At 41.6% G+C, this 14,336-nt stretch overlaps 1 protein-coding gene across 2 annotated transcripts in view; it reads right to left on the bottom strand.

Annotated features, from left to right (window-relative positions):
• Window positions 1-14,336, bottom strand: part of SLC49A4 (solute carrier family 49 member 4) — a 67,926-nt gene that overhangs the window by 10,382 nt on the left and 43,208 nt on the right. The window lies entirely within an intron of this gene.

Below are 14,336 nucleotides of genomic sequence, written 5' to 3'. Positions count from 1 at the left end.
GTACAAACTATTTTGAAGACATTTTATACCGCAACTCTTTATTAGTGCACTTAAATACTAGAACTATGAGTGTATTTCCACCAGTTCAGCACCTTAATTATGTGATGTATCCAGTCTGTTTCTAGGGATGTGTTAATGAGAATTCTTATTTAGGGCATCTCAATATTAAATTATTTTAAAATGTATTATGCCACCAGAAGTCCACTTTGTGCCCTCATGCACAGCTACCAACGGCAATTCTTGTGACTATGGCAGCAAAAAAAAAATGGGGTCACTATTGGCAATCTCTGTCAGGAGATTACAGGTGTATCTGATAATGGCCCAGGTCACATATTACATTGTTCACATGAATGTGTCCACAGAGGGGGCTTCAATTGAATGCAGAAGGCTGAGAATGTTTGAACTGGACTTTAGTACCTGATCAAAAGCTTGCTTTAATTTCCCCCCTCTTTTTATCGTAAACTGTGTGCCATCATATGCTTACTTGCAAGAGTGAAGTACTCATAATTTTAACTGAGAAAGTGCATCATATTGATGAAGATATATTATATTATTATTATTATTATTATTATTATATTTGTATACTGCTCTATACCCATAGGTCTCAGGGCGGTTCACAAGATAAAATCACAACATAAAATCACATACATAATAAAAACAAAAACAAGAACAACCCAATAACACCCCCATCATATTTTAAAAGGGCACTGGATGTCAATCAGCCAAAGGCCTGGTTAAAGAAGAACATTAAAGAGGGTTAAATGAGGGTTAACATTTAACAAAAAGCTAGTATCCATCCAAAGCGCTTGGTTGCAGATGGAGCTGTGATTAAATACCCCACTGGATCCTGGACCAATTTTTTCAGCTACAGCTCTGGGCTTTATATAATGTTAGAAACAATGCTTATACCTCTTCTTCCCACCTACAGAAATTGCTTCTTAACTGACACTTAATTGGAAAACAAATAATAAGCAGTAGATTTTGTTAAATGGATATAATTTCATTACATCGTTCCTTTCGAAGCATCTGTCTGCTTTAAAATTGACCAATTAAAAAACAAATGTTTGCATTATGTTTTAGTGAATTAAGTCAGGAAGTTTAAATTTCACTCGGTAAAGGTGCAGCAGATTTTTAAAAGTGTGGCTTAGGTCTATGTGTATTTAACTCCAAAACAAACACAAATAGTGTTCTACAAACAGCTAATTACTGAGCTAAATTGGGAATGAACTGTGAATTAACCTCTCGTGCTGTTAACTATGAAGGCCAGAATTAATTCAGGCTTCCACATTACAGGAAAACCAAACTCTAAGGATTTACCACATTCACAGGTCTTTGTATCCAGTACAGCCAATGCTACAGAATGCTACATTCCCTCTGGCTTGACTTAAATAGAAGAGCAGTCCAGATCTTTTAAAGCACAATCCCAAACTAACCAAAAGGGGAATTTGTGGCTGCAGAAAATACTATTTAGGAAGCTAACATTCCGCAATTGCTTGCATCTGGAAAGTGACTGCTGGTCTAGCAAGGAGTACAGTGCCTAGCCTGGAAGAGGACTCAGAAGAGGCACAATCCAGGACAGAACCGAGCACCCTCAGGGATCAAAGAAATTAATCAAGCTTCACTATGTGGTGGGTTGTGGTATTAAGTAGAGAAGAGCATCTAGCTTATGAGGTAAGCAGGTAAATGCACTGTGCTGAATATCACCTCAACCCACGGCACTTGAAAGCTAGAAAGAATCCCCAGCCACTTTCTTCATGGTGCAAGTTCACACTCTGGGTTAGAACAAAACCTTGTGTCCCTGGCATTTGGATGTCTGTTGCAGTGAGAGAGGGGAATGGAAAGCAATCTCCTCCAGCTTCTAATGAATGTTCTGCTCTCAGAAACAAACAAATACTGTACGCCTATCTCAATGTGCTCTCAAGGGCACCGGAGGATGAGGAAGTTCTTTCAGCTAAAATAAAACCAAAAATGGGTTTTGCGGAGTGGGGGGGACTTGAGTGTGAGTTCATAAATATATTTCTAGGGCAGAGGAAAACAGGCTGTCACACACTTGACCTCCTTGTTCTAAAACCTTTTATCTGAAACTGCTCTCAAGTGACAGGGAAAAAAACAACACTTCAGAAATAATTTCTCTCTGATATGGCAACTTTGGAGATTTTCACACTATGGCAAATTCAGACAAAGTCCCTTGACATAAAGAAACGAAGCAGCCAAGGCACCACCGGGCAGTTCAAATGTAATAGTTATACTCCTCTCATTGTGGTGAAGGCAGAGGGCCGCCTGAGTTTCTAAGGGAGAGGAGCACAGCACTGCAGCCCAGTTCAATTCCTTTAACCACATTTCAGGGAGAAATGCTGCAGCCGCACAGGCCCACGTGCTGACTTTACTATCTTGGGGATAGACATATGACCTGGTACTGAGATTAATCCCATATTCACCACCTTTGATGTCTCTATTGGCTTCCTCTCAAACATAAGCATGTTAGGTGGACTAAAAATCAGATTTAAGATTTTTTAAAAATAATAATAATTGGATTTTGATGTTTTTAAGAATTGTAAATACGGAGGGTGGAATTCAATTTTGCACTGTGATGAACATTCTCTTTGCACAAGCAGAAGAAACCACACCCACCCTATTCTGGGGATCCTCCCAACTCCCCGCCACCAGCTAATTTCAGGGGCACAGGGAGGAGTGTGGAGGGGAAAGCCCCACTGCACAAGTGGAAACTCCTACACAGGGATTCTTCTGACAAGGTTTGCTAAGTTTCTCTTATATAATAAAGAGATCAAATGTAAATTAATTTGGATATAAGCACATTAGCCAACCTTGGTAGTAGCTTTGTAGTCGCTGACAACCAGGACTCCATGCACAGAAAGGAATGGGCTGTTGAAGGAAGGATGGGAGCACCCCGTCTCTCCTCTGGACCCAGCACAGAAAGGCCACTCTCCATCCCTCTTTGGTCAGCACCTAGCAGGTTAGTGCTTTTTCTTTTCTTTTAACAGGCTAGTAGTAACTTGGGGGCGGGGTATAGTCACAAGGCTGTGTTAGACCTACAGTTCATTTATATGCACTACATCAACCCCTTCCATCAGCTATATCCAGATAGATTTTTCTGTCTTAATGAAGAACCTATCTTATCATTATTCAGATATAGGCATTTCATCTTAATCTGATGAAAATAAACAGCTCTAGTGTGCCTAGTAATAATCACTCCTGCTTTGACCTATCAGTCATGGATACCTCATTTTTGTTAAATGTGGACCAAGAGATGCAGAAAGGAGCAACCGGAAAGAAGACTGGAAGACAAACTTATGCAGTGCTCAGGTCTCTATTATTCTCCATACTTGTGCTGCAGTCCTGTATTCACTTATAGTTAAAGCCCTACTGAACTCAAGAGGATTTACTCCTGGGCAAATAGGATTCTGCTGCTAACTCTGCAAATTGTCATGGGTGTTTGTCATAAGAAAGATCCTATATGAGAACATTTTAGAGACATTCCCTCTACAGGGAAAAAGAAGGAAGTATGTGAAATGTATACTGAGACTAAGAGATGCAAGGCTTGGTTGTACATATGGAACAGGGTAAGCAATATTCTATAAATTAACAGAGTTTAGTAGTTTGCACCATCTTTTAGAAAATACGTGAAGTAGTATCAAAAGAAAACTTGACTTAAATCAACCTCCTTTTTCTTGCTCATTCAAATCATTGATTTTAAACCATCTTGATTTAAATCATTCCCTCTTGCTAGAAAATATTATCTTCTGTATCTCTTTTCTGGAAGTGCTGAAAAAGATGCCCACTTGTTAATATATGAAGAGTCATGAAGAAGGGATAGCAAGGGCTTAAATATAAGGCACAAATAGCTATTCATCAGATCATCTGTGTGATACGATTCTTTCCCAGGGCAGAGGTGCATATTTCATCATAGAAAAGGGTATGCCTAGAGACAAAACCTGGGGGGGGGGGACTGCTAGAGATAAATGGCATAGATTTGGAATAGGACTGATTAGGTTAGCCTTTACAGAGGATTTGTGGCTTTGTGGGTTGTTTCTTTTTGTAACATGCCTAGGTTGTTGAATTAAGCACTCATAAGCTTTTTTCATTCCTTGTATGTTCTTTGATTACAGCTTCAGGATAAAAAAAAAAGCAGAGGAACGTTCCAAGTGAAGTTCAACACGGTTCAGGGAGAGTTGAAACAAAATGTAATGTCATGAAGCCAATGAGCTCTTCTTGCTGAAGCAGAATGAGCCAATCCCTTGCCACAACTCCCAAAGATTTAACAAAAAGTCCTCACTGAGACTTGTAATTTAGTTAATCTGTTGCACAAGCTAGGTTGTTGTGTTTTGTTTTGTATTGGTGCCAGCAACACAGTTTTGCAATGCAAGTGTCCTCTAATCCCTCTTAAATAAAAAGTAATCATGGTTTTGACTTTTTATTTTGTAGTCTGGCATCTGATAGGATTTCAGAGCCAGAAGCAAAGGGAAAGTGTGTGGATGGGTGGAGGGACACCTTTATCTGCACCAGAATATGTAGAACTACATTTAAAAACACAAATGGGAAGGGAGGGAGGGTTTTCTAAGAAAACAATTTAGGCATTTAGGCAGTGCTTTTTCTGGGGGTATGCAGGGGTACGCATACCCCATAACATTTTGTGAATCTAAGTTTGGCCTCATTGAGGAGCAGTATTTTAATATGAGTAGGAAAATGAGAGTTTCAATATGAGAGTTTTGCCCTAAACATTTTTTTTTTTAGAAAAAAACAAAACACTGCATTTAGGTATTCCATCCATTCTTCTGTTTGCCTTACGTACAGAATAGCATCACATGTGAACCCTGGTTAGCACTAGTGCAGAAGTAATGGTCAACCAAGGTTAAGGAAACCAAGGGGAAACTGAAGGCTGGCTACCAATATGCAAAGGATGGTTTGGTAATAGCCAGTGTTACATCTGCACCAGAGTACAGAGTCCTGCTGTTTACAAAACCAAGTTATTTTCACTTGTAAACTTTTGATTCACCTTGCCTTTTAGTCCAAACGGTTAGTCCAAGGGTTACTACAGTTTGTATGAAACAAGCTAACTTTAAATAATTAGTTTAAAGCTGGCTTATTTCAACAAACCATAGTAAAGATTAACAGCAGTTTAGGGCTTGGTAGGCCACAGAGCCAAAGCCTAAAGCTTGTTCCGTAAACAAGTTAACTGTGTCATCTGAACATAGCCAACAGACGCAGCAGATTGAGGAAGACTCAGCAGTTCAACAGAACAATACTGCCCATCAAATAATTAAAAATCTTGCTCTCTGACAAAGATTTCATCCTGTATGTCCATGCCACTTTGCCTCATTCATTTCAATTAAGCATGCACCCCATCCCATTAGATGTATTTTCACAAGGCAAACTTGGGAACGGGGTGGCTCCTGAGTAACGGTATTTAAAACCATACTGAACTGAAGACAAGACAAATCACATTGCTTCAGTTTGCTGCACAACAGTGGATGTAGGATGGTCAATTGTTACTGGGAAGTTGAGCACAGTGTAAAGAATAAGAGTATTTGTTGTGAACTCATCCCGGTGATTTCTAACAGACAGAACTAGCAATCTGTTTTCCTCTAACTGACCCTATAAAATGTGATATCAGATCCTGCTCGTGCCCAGCAATATTTACTTCATTTGAAGTCCCGCTATTTTACTCTGCGTGAAGCTAATTATTATGCAAGCTGGCAGGGAAGTAGCCAAGTGTTAACAGTCTCTCATGAAACCTGAGCAGTGTAATTTTAACATAGCAGGCTTTCCCATAATTAAGTAATGGAATTACACAGAAACAAAAAAGCATTTCCCCATAGGGTATGTTCATCAATTTAATGCAGTTCACTAGAAATATTCTTATTCCAGTGCATATCGATCAAGTTCTTATTCACATGAAAAAGTCATGGACGTGGCTTGCAGTTAAAGAATAAATCTGGTTTACTTTCTATTCTCCACAAAAACCATAGTGAAATTACCGTATACTTCAAACAAAACACTCTTTGGAACTCTGCCTCAAAGCAAAACAAAACACAGCAAATGACCAAAAGTCATTAACAGCAGCATGAGAGGTCCCATCTCCTTCAGGTGAACTGGTTTCCTAAGTAACCTAATCAAAGAGATATCACACTTACTAAAAAAGGAATGTACATTTTTTAAGGAAGTGCAGAAAGACATACATGCTATTTTGGGTTATATTTTTAAACTAACTTCACTTCATAAGGTTGGAGTGGAATTCCACTTGGGGAAAGGGTCTCCTGGCACCCAGAAATGGTAGTGTAGGGGGGACAATTTTCACAAAGTCCTCTTTCAACCTAGTGCATCCCTGAACATGTATTTGAGGGACCCTCCAGAACAGCATGGAATGTGACATTACTGACACTCGCTCCTTGATTCCGTGAATAAAAGGGTACGCTTGGATCAAAGCCCGTGTCTTTAAAGTGATCTTTTATTATTGTCACTGTACTGTTTTCATGGGCATGTCTTCTTATATTTGCTTTTATGTTGATAAATTTAATGTCAGTGTAAGCTGCTTTGATTTACTATTATCAATTGTTATTAAACAGAAATGTGGAATAGCAATGATAAACTAGCTTGGTTGTAATAAACTATAACCAAGATACAAACACAAAACTCTCTTGCTCACTTTGGTATAGGCAATAAGGGAAACAAAGCTGGTTTAGACATATATTGTGGCATTTTCCTTCCAACTTCCCCAGGAAGAAATACCCAAGACTCTCCAATCTTAAAGTGCCTACAGCAAGAGGGATCAAAGCATGGGCTATGGTCATTCTGGGCTTCAAGCTACATTGACGGCATTGTTAAATAATGCTTTTCCTAAGCAAGAGAAATAACACAAGGTGCTACTTCTTCATATAGAAAATTAGCACACAAGCTCACATATGGTTTTTTTCTAGTTACAAGGACACAGATTGCAGGTGAACATGCAACTGTATAATTTGGGTAGCAAACTTAACAGAAGAATACAGCTTTTAATGTATGCAGGTGCCTAAGTCTGCATGTTAGAAAATGATTCAACAACCAGGCAAGGCTTTCTCAGAGCTAAAGATAATCTACTGACATGTATGAACATATATGCAATTTAAGAATGGAACGTGTGTTAATATCGCCATAAAGTATTCATATGTTCCCTGAAAAGAAATAAATATACCCACAACATAGTATTTTATCGAGTGAGGGCTCTGCCAGTGTGGTCATATTCTCGTTGTGGGGTTGATGGTATTTACTTAACAGGTTCAACTGACTGAGGGAGAGGTTTTCAACCTTTTTGAGTCCACGACTTCCTTGACCAACTGCATTCTTTTTGTGGCACTCCTGTGGGGCTCAGGAGCCCAGTTATGTTACCCCTTGCCTGCAGAGCTGGCATCCTCTCCCACTCTTTTTCAAACACCCTCCCTTGTGGAGTCTTCTCTCAGCCTCCTCTCGCCTCTCCTTGAGAGCCCTCTGGGCAGCTGCTGCTGCAGGTCTCTGGGATGCGCCCCCCCATCCCAAAGAAAGGTGCCTCCCAGAGGCACCATTTATTTCTGGAGTTTCTAGCCAGGGCTGCTGCAATAAACAGCTGTGCAAGCCTTTGGGAGGCAGAGACGCAAGAGGGCATCAGAAGAGGAAGGGAAGGGAAGAGGGACAGAGGCCAGTCTCGCCTGAGACGCCCCTGACCATCATTCAAGGTACCCCAGGATGCCAGAGCACATTGCTTGAAAACCACTGGTTTTCAAGAGCTACAAGAGCACTCTCCCCTCCTGTGGCTTCAAATCACTGCTATTCTGAACACACGGTCTCCTGCCATATGTCTTACTAGTGTATTTTACTTGGACAGTCTAAAAGTGACAGTGGATTATAAGGGTTCTCTGTGCATGATCTAACTCTTTAACAAGTTGAAAGGAGGAGCAGACCTTCTGAGGCAAGCAGTCCAGCAGAGAATGGCAGCAGTTAAGCCAAAGAGTTCACCTGCAGAATTCAGCACAGTTTCAGCTTGGCTGTTACTGCTGTAGGGAAGGGATGATTCATGACTATGAGCCATTTCACATGGCCTCTGGTGGCACAGCTACTGCTGCAAATTGCAGGGACTGTCAGCTCTCTGCCAATGGCTAGCTGACTGAAGCTGCCTTGGGGTGCAGAGTTTGTTACTGTTTCTCCCATAGACGAAGGGAAGGAAGACTATGGCGGAACTGAAGGAGAAGATCTGTCTGTATCACAGCTGAGCCAATGAGTTTAACAGTAGCAGATCAAGGACAATGGAATGTCCTTTAGAATTCCAAACCACTGAAAAAACTAAGAGGATGACTCTAGCTAATGCAAACTACATTGCAAGGCCACAAATAAAAGCACAAATATGACAAATTCTAAGTCTAATTTATTTCAATAGAAGTAATCAAAGACTTAAGTCTGCCTCATTAAAATCAACTAGATGTAAACAGACTTTACTTGGGCTGGATTGTACCCTAGTAGCCTTCATTCAGTAGTGTTGCTTTTAGCCAGTTTTTTCCCTCTCTCTAATCTAATCCCCCTTTATGCACTAAGTAGGGATATTTTTTGTTAAACATTTTTGCCATTATTAAAACTTTCTCCATGCATTAGGCAAAGCTTCAGTGGTTGCTTCAAAAGTGGACAGAATTCCTCAGCTATTCAGGAAGTGCTACCCTCTCACTCTGGATGACATTTGTGTTCTCTCACAGACATCAACATGTAGCTAGGTATGACTGGATTCACAGCAGCACCATCATGCAGTTCTGTTCTGTAGGGTGTGATCCCTGAGCTAAAATCACCATTTGAGTAATCAAAGAAGCAGCACTACGAATTGACTTTGATTGGCTTTTGCTTAGTAATATTAGCTATTTGGGATTATCAGAAATAGTAACACATTAGCTACATAGCAAAACACATTGGTTACATAGCATTGTCATCCATTCATTATATGAATGGCTCTATTAAGGAAAAAGAAGACCTAAATAAATCCCACTACAAAGGAAAGAAGACCTACAAAGGAAAAAAAGGCACAAACTGCTGCCATTCGCTGCTAAGAGGTTCAAAATAATGTGAACATACATAAGGTTGTTTTTCTCTGGGCAGGTATATTTTGCCCATCATGAAAGCACTGCTTTACTTCAAAACTGAAATGAGAGAACATTCAGCATAATCCTACAAATAATGTTTATGTTGATCTATTTGGTTAACTAGTATGCTTGACTAGGAGTATAACTCAAGGTCTCTTCGTAAGAACCTTCCAAGCCACTCACCTTTTCTACTAGAAGGCTCCTCCAGCTGGTTCCAATCAAAAGCTTAAGAAACCAGCCTGATAACGTGAGAGATTTAGTTTGATGTTATATCCTTCTAAAACATGTAGCATTGGCAGAATACTACTTCTAGCTGTAGTTTCATTGCTGAAATATTCATGCAAACATTTGCATATTCTGAGCAGTGAGAGTGATGGATGTACTATAAGAACAATAAGGAATTTCTCAGAGATACAGGAAAGGGACAGAAAGTCCCATGCTGCAGGTTTGCAGTGACTTACAAGCCTTACCATTGGAAGTTCTTGTTTACCTAAAGCTGATGCATAGGCAGCCCTTCGGAAGTATAACCTAGAAACTGGCTGCTTCTGACTTTGCTTTCTCCCCATACAGCAAGTACCATTATCAAATTATCAGAGTACATACAATTGCCCTGAAAATGTGATGTATTACTGGGGAATGCTAAATTAGATACTTGGACACATGGATAAACTGCTTTCGTTATACACAGTGTATTCCCTCTTCATCATTTAAAAAAGATTGCCAGTGCCCTGTGCAACCTCCAATGTCAATGCAAAGCTGCTCTGGCATTAATGCTGAACCAGCTCTGACTTCTTAACCAGCCATCTCACATTCCTTCCCCAAAGCCTGAGTGTCACCAAGCACTGCCCTGCATTTGAACTCCCATACTTTATCTGAGCTACACGCTACACACCCTGGAACTTTTAATTAACAGAAAAAAGAATAAGTTCAACCAAATCAATTAAATCATGCCATTTCCCTCAATTACTCCAGAGCACAAAGGTCGCCATTATATTGCATAGTTATGGTCAGGAATAAAGAAACCACACAAAGCCCCATAAATTAGCACTTAAATAGCTGGTTTGCTTTCATCCTTATATTACAGTGTGGATGTGAGACAGGAGCTTCAGAACAAAACTATACAAATATATAAATCAAGAGAATGCATTGAATCCATATAATATTCAGTTGCACAATAAAAAAGTCGAAAAACCATGAAGTTCATCTTAAGGATATAAGTTCAACATACATAAAAAGTTGTGTTTGTGTATTTAAAATGCTATGTGGTTAAGTTTGTAATAGGCAAACTTTGTCTCTAGCAAATGCAGCAAGAAAAGACTGGCTGTTTCCATTTCAATGTTGCAATGGCTTCAAGTTGCAAGAAAGGAGATTCCAACTAAACATTCGGAAAAAGTTTCTGGCGGTAAGAGCTGTTCAGCAGTGAAACAGACTCCCACGAGAGGTGGTGGACTCTCCTTCCTTGGAGGGTTTTTTAGCAAAGGTCAGGGATGCTTTAGCTGAGATTCCTGCATTGCAGGGTGTTGGACTAGAGGACTCTTGGGGTCCCTTCCAACTCTAAGATTCTACAATTCTATGATTGAACCTAAAAATAAGAATCTGACCTCTAACTAATGGATTCTGCTTTAGAAAACATCATGCCAAGTGCTAAAATATGTACTGGCGTACAAGAATGAGATAAGAAGAGGCTTTTAGAACCTGAAGATTTATTGTGTTGGCATACTATATTGATATTAGCAATAGTCTCTAGACATGTATCCTGAAGAATGAAAGAGAAACAAAGGCTGTTTGCTATGTCAAAGGAAGAGATCATCTTCTTGTTGTGAAAGGTTCTCTAGTTTTCATTCCCCACAGCTCTATGGGAAGACAACTTATTATGCATACTGATACCTAGCCTGAAAAGATTAATCTTACAATTAACTAAAATTAAGTGAATGTGACAGAACTTGAATTTGGATGGGATCAACTTGTAACTGACAGGCCAACAAACTTGTGTCAGTCACAGATATGAGACACTTTATTGCCTATGGGGATAAAATTACTTGTCATACCAAATGTTAATCTTTCATTCTAGCATATGATCTCAAGTTTTTGGTCACAAATATAAAATACCCAAACTAGTATGAAAAAATAAGGAAGATCATTGGCAGAATTCACCTAATGAACCCCATCAGCAGAAGCCCCGAGGAAGGGCTTCTGCTTGTGCAATGGGAATTCCCCCCTGCCCCCTTGAAATTGGCTCCGGGGGTCACAAGAACCCCCAGAACAGTCCACAGGGAAGGGGGGGGGGGTTGTTTCATTTGGCAAGCTGATTTCTAACAGTGCAACACCAAATTCCACCCTTAGTTCCGTAAGACTGGAAAGAATGGTAGTCAATATGTTCACTATGAACTGAGTGTGGGGGCAGGATCTGTTCAACCACATGGGCATAGGATCATTCTCACAAAGCATTAGATAATTTGCATGGGATGTAAGCAAACATGTCGCCCTCTAAATGTTTTGAACTACATCTCCCATCATCTCCAGCCACCATGGCCAATGGTAAGATATGATGGGAGTTGCAGTTTACAGTATCTGCATTGCACCAGTGGCTCCTAGCATAATAAAGAAACACTGCAAGCCCAGAGTCTTGGAAACTGTGTTGTAGCCTATGGTTGTGCACACTTCATGACCCTCATATCAGCCTGATTTGGTCTGCAATTAAATTTGCTTTATGAGAAGGTTTCTAAGATCCTCTACTCCCTAAAATATGGCCTTGACTTAAGTACATCCAGTCTACTGTCCATTTTCATAGAATCAAAGAACTGTAGAGTTGGAAAGGACCATGTGGGTCATCTAGTCCAACCCCCTGCAATGCAGGAATCTTCCACCCAAGGCCCTGAGATTTAGAGTTTCAAGCTCTACAGCAGTGTTTCCCAACCGGTGTTCCGCGGCACACTAGTGTGCCGTGGAACTTTGCCTTGTGTTCCGTGGAGGCGGGCGAGTCAGGCGGTGAGAGGCAGGGCGGCAGCGGCGAGCGAGCGAGCTCCCACATCCCATCGCCGCTCGCTACTGGGCCTGCGGATCCGCTCGCTACTGGGCCTGCCCCAGGAGGTGGGGTTGCGGGCATCACGCCCTTCCTCACGTGAGCGGGGAATCCCATCCGCCCCCACGTGAGCGGGGAATCCCATCTCAGCCCCCGCGAGAGCAGGGGAATCCCATCTGGCCACGCCTCCTGGCTGGCTGGAGGGGGCGTGGCTTGCCCTTTTTAGGGCCAGAGCGGAGGGGGCTCGCCCTCTCTTCTCCGGCTAGCCCCATCGCCGCTCGCTACATCCTATCGCCGCTCGGCGAGCACACGCGGGGCGGCGAGCGAGCTCCCACATCCGACGGCACCAAGCAGGGGCCCTTGGCCATGCCGGTGCCCACCGTGCCCGCCTCCGCCCAGGAGGGCAGCAAGCAGCCACCGCCACCACCACCCCCGCCGCTGCCCGGCAACCGCGCCGCCGCCCCCGGCTCCCCGCGGCGGGTGATCGTGCAGGCTTCGACGGGCGAGCTGCGAGCTCGGCGGGCAGCACCTCCGTCTGCAGCGCCCGCCTCGCGGCTCTCATTCCCTGCCCCTGCCAAAGCTTGGAGGTTTCCCCCCCCCCACCCCCAAAGCTTGGAGGTTCCCCGGCAAGGGGGAGGGAAAAAAATTGAAAACTTTCACTTTTGTGCGTCCCTCCCGGCGTGACGCTGCGCGCTGACGTCACGGGGCTGTAATGGTGGTGTGCCGCGAGATTTTTTTCATTAAACAGGTGTGCCGTTGCCCAAAAAAGGTTGGGAAACACTGCTCTACAGACTGAGCTATCCCACACTTGTATAGACATTACATCCAAAAGAATCACAAAGTAATGCTGTTGGATTGCAGGAAAGACACCCTGCACCTGAGCCAAAGGAAGCAAGCCAAATTCATTTATTTCATTAATCCACTTGACAGAAATATCCTCACAAAACGTATAAAAATTATCTTTCAACTCCACAAATTCCCCTGTACCTCAAACCCCCTGCCATTTTACATGCATGGTAAAATTCATGGTAGCATGAATGTCAAATTGGTTAAGATGTGACAATAAACTGGGGACATGGACACTATCATGCAGACAGGAGGAACAAACCTTCCAGAAACCAAACTCATCCCTATTAGACCAGAAATCACTAAGCAAGTTACATAGACAATGGAATTGACCAAGTAAGCCACTGACCTGGTTTACTAAAACACAGTCCAATATTCTCTTTTCCAAGACACCAACTCCCTTCAGTCTTGAAGGAGAGTGCCAAAAAAGCTTTTAATAATGAAAAGCTATCAAATCCATTTGAGAGATTATCTGTCATCTCTACAGTCACAGCGGTCTTCTAGGAAAAAAGGCAATACAACTTAATGCTACAAGAACCAAGAAAAAAATATAGAGGTTGTTGTTATTCTCAGGCAATCATGTTTTGTGTGTGCTGAAATCTCTGAAAACAGCGATTTGAGACTGGCAAAATATAAACTTGATCTACCAGCTCTGTTTTGGATCAGTGGGTTTTGCATGAAACAGAGACAGAGGGAGACAGAGGTGATTTTCACCTGTGGAGCCCGACCACTTTTATCTCAGTAAATAAGAACTGAAGTGAATGTATAAGTTTGCTCCTGCTGCATCAATTCAGACAGTTTCACTTTTCATTACAATTTATTTTACTACCTGCATTTGATAACAGTGCAGACAAGCACAAAGGGGAAAACTCTCAATGTATCTCTTCACTCCTGATCGGGAAGAATGGTGCAAGGATTTGCCATCTCAAAGACAGCAGCTTCTGCAACGCGTGATTTGTTCAGCTATTAAAAATACTTTTCTTGCCTTATTAAAAAAATATTTCAGAGCTGATTATTTTAGAATATGAAACACAAATCAAAGGATATACCAAATGGAATTTATAGTTTCGGTAATTCTGGTGGTATTTCCTCTCAACCAGACATCTACTTCAATATGCTGTACTCATTTCTGGTTTATAGCTATGCACCAAGGACAATTTGGGAGTTTCAAAGTTAATTTGAATAAGACAGAGTTATATTTATATAGAGAGGGTACTCTATGAAAGCTCCGTTCATTAATTTAAGTTCAGTGGCAGAGCTGGGGGAAGGCAATTTCTGTGGCTACAGAAGTTACAGCAGGTGTAGCACATCAGCTTCAAACCATCAGTGCTCCTCTCCAGAACAGAGAGTACAGTATCAAACCAAAGACTTATCTT

The sequence above is a fragment of the Podarcis vaucheri genome, assembly GCF_965113315.1.
Source record: "Podarcis vaucheri genome assembly, chromosome: 1".
Taxonomy (NCBI): domain Eukaryota; kingdom Metazoa; phylum Chordata; class Lepidosauria; order Squamata; family Lacertidae; genus Podarcis; species Podarcis vaucheri.
Note: the sequence above shows the minus strand (reverse complement) of the source record. Positions and strands in the feature narration are given on the sequence as shown.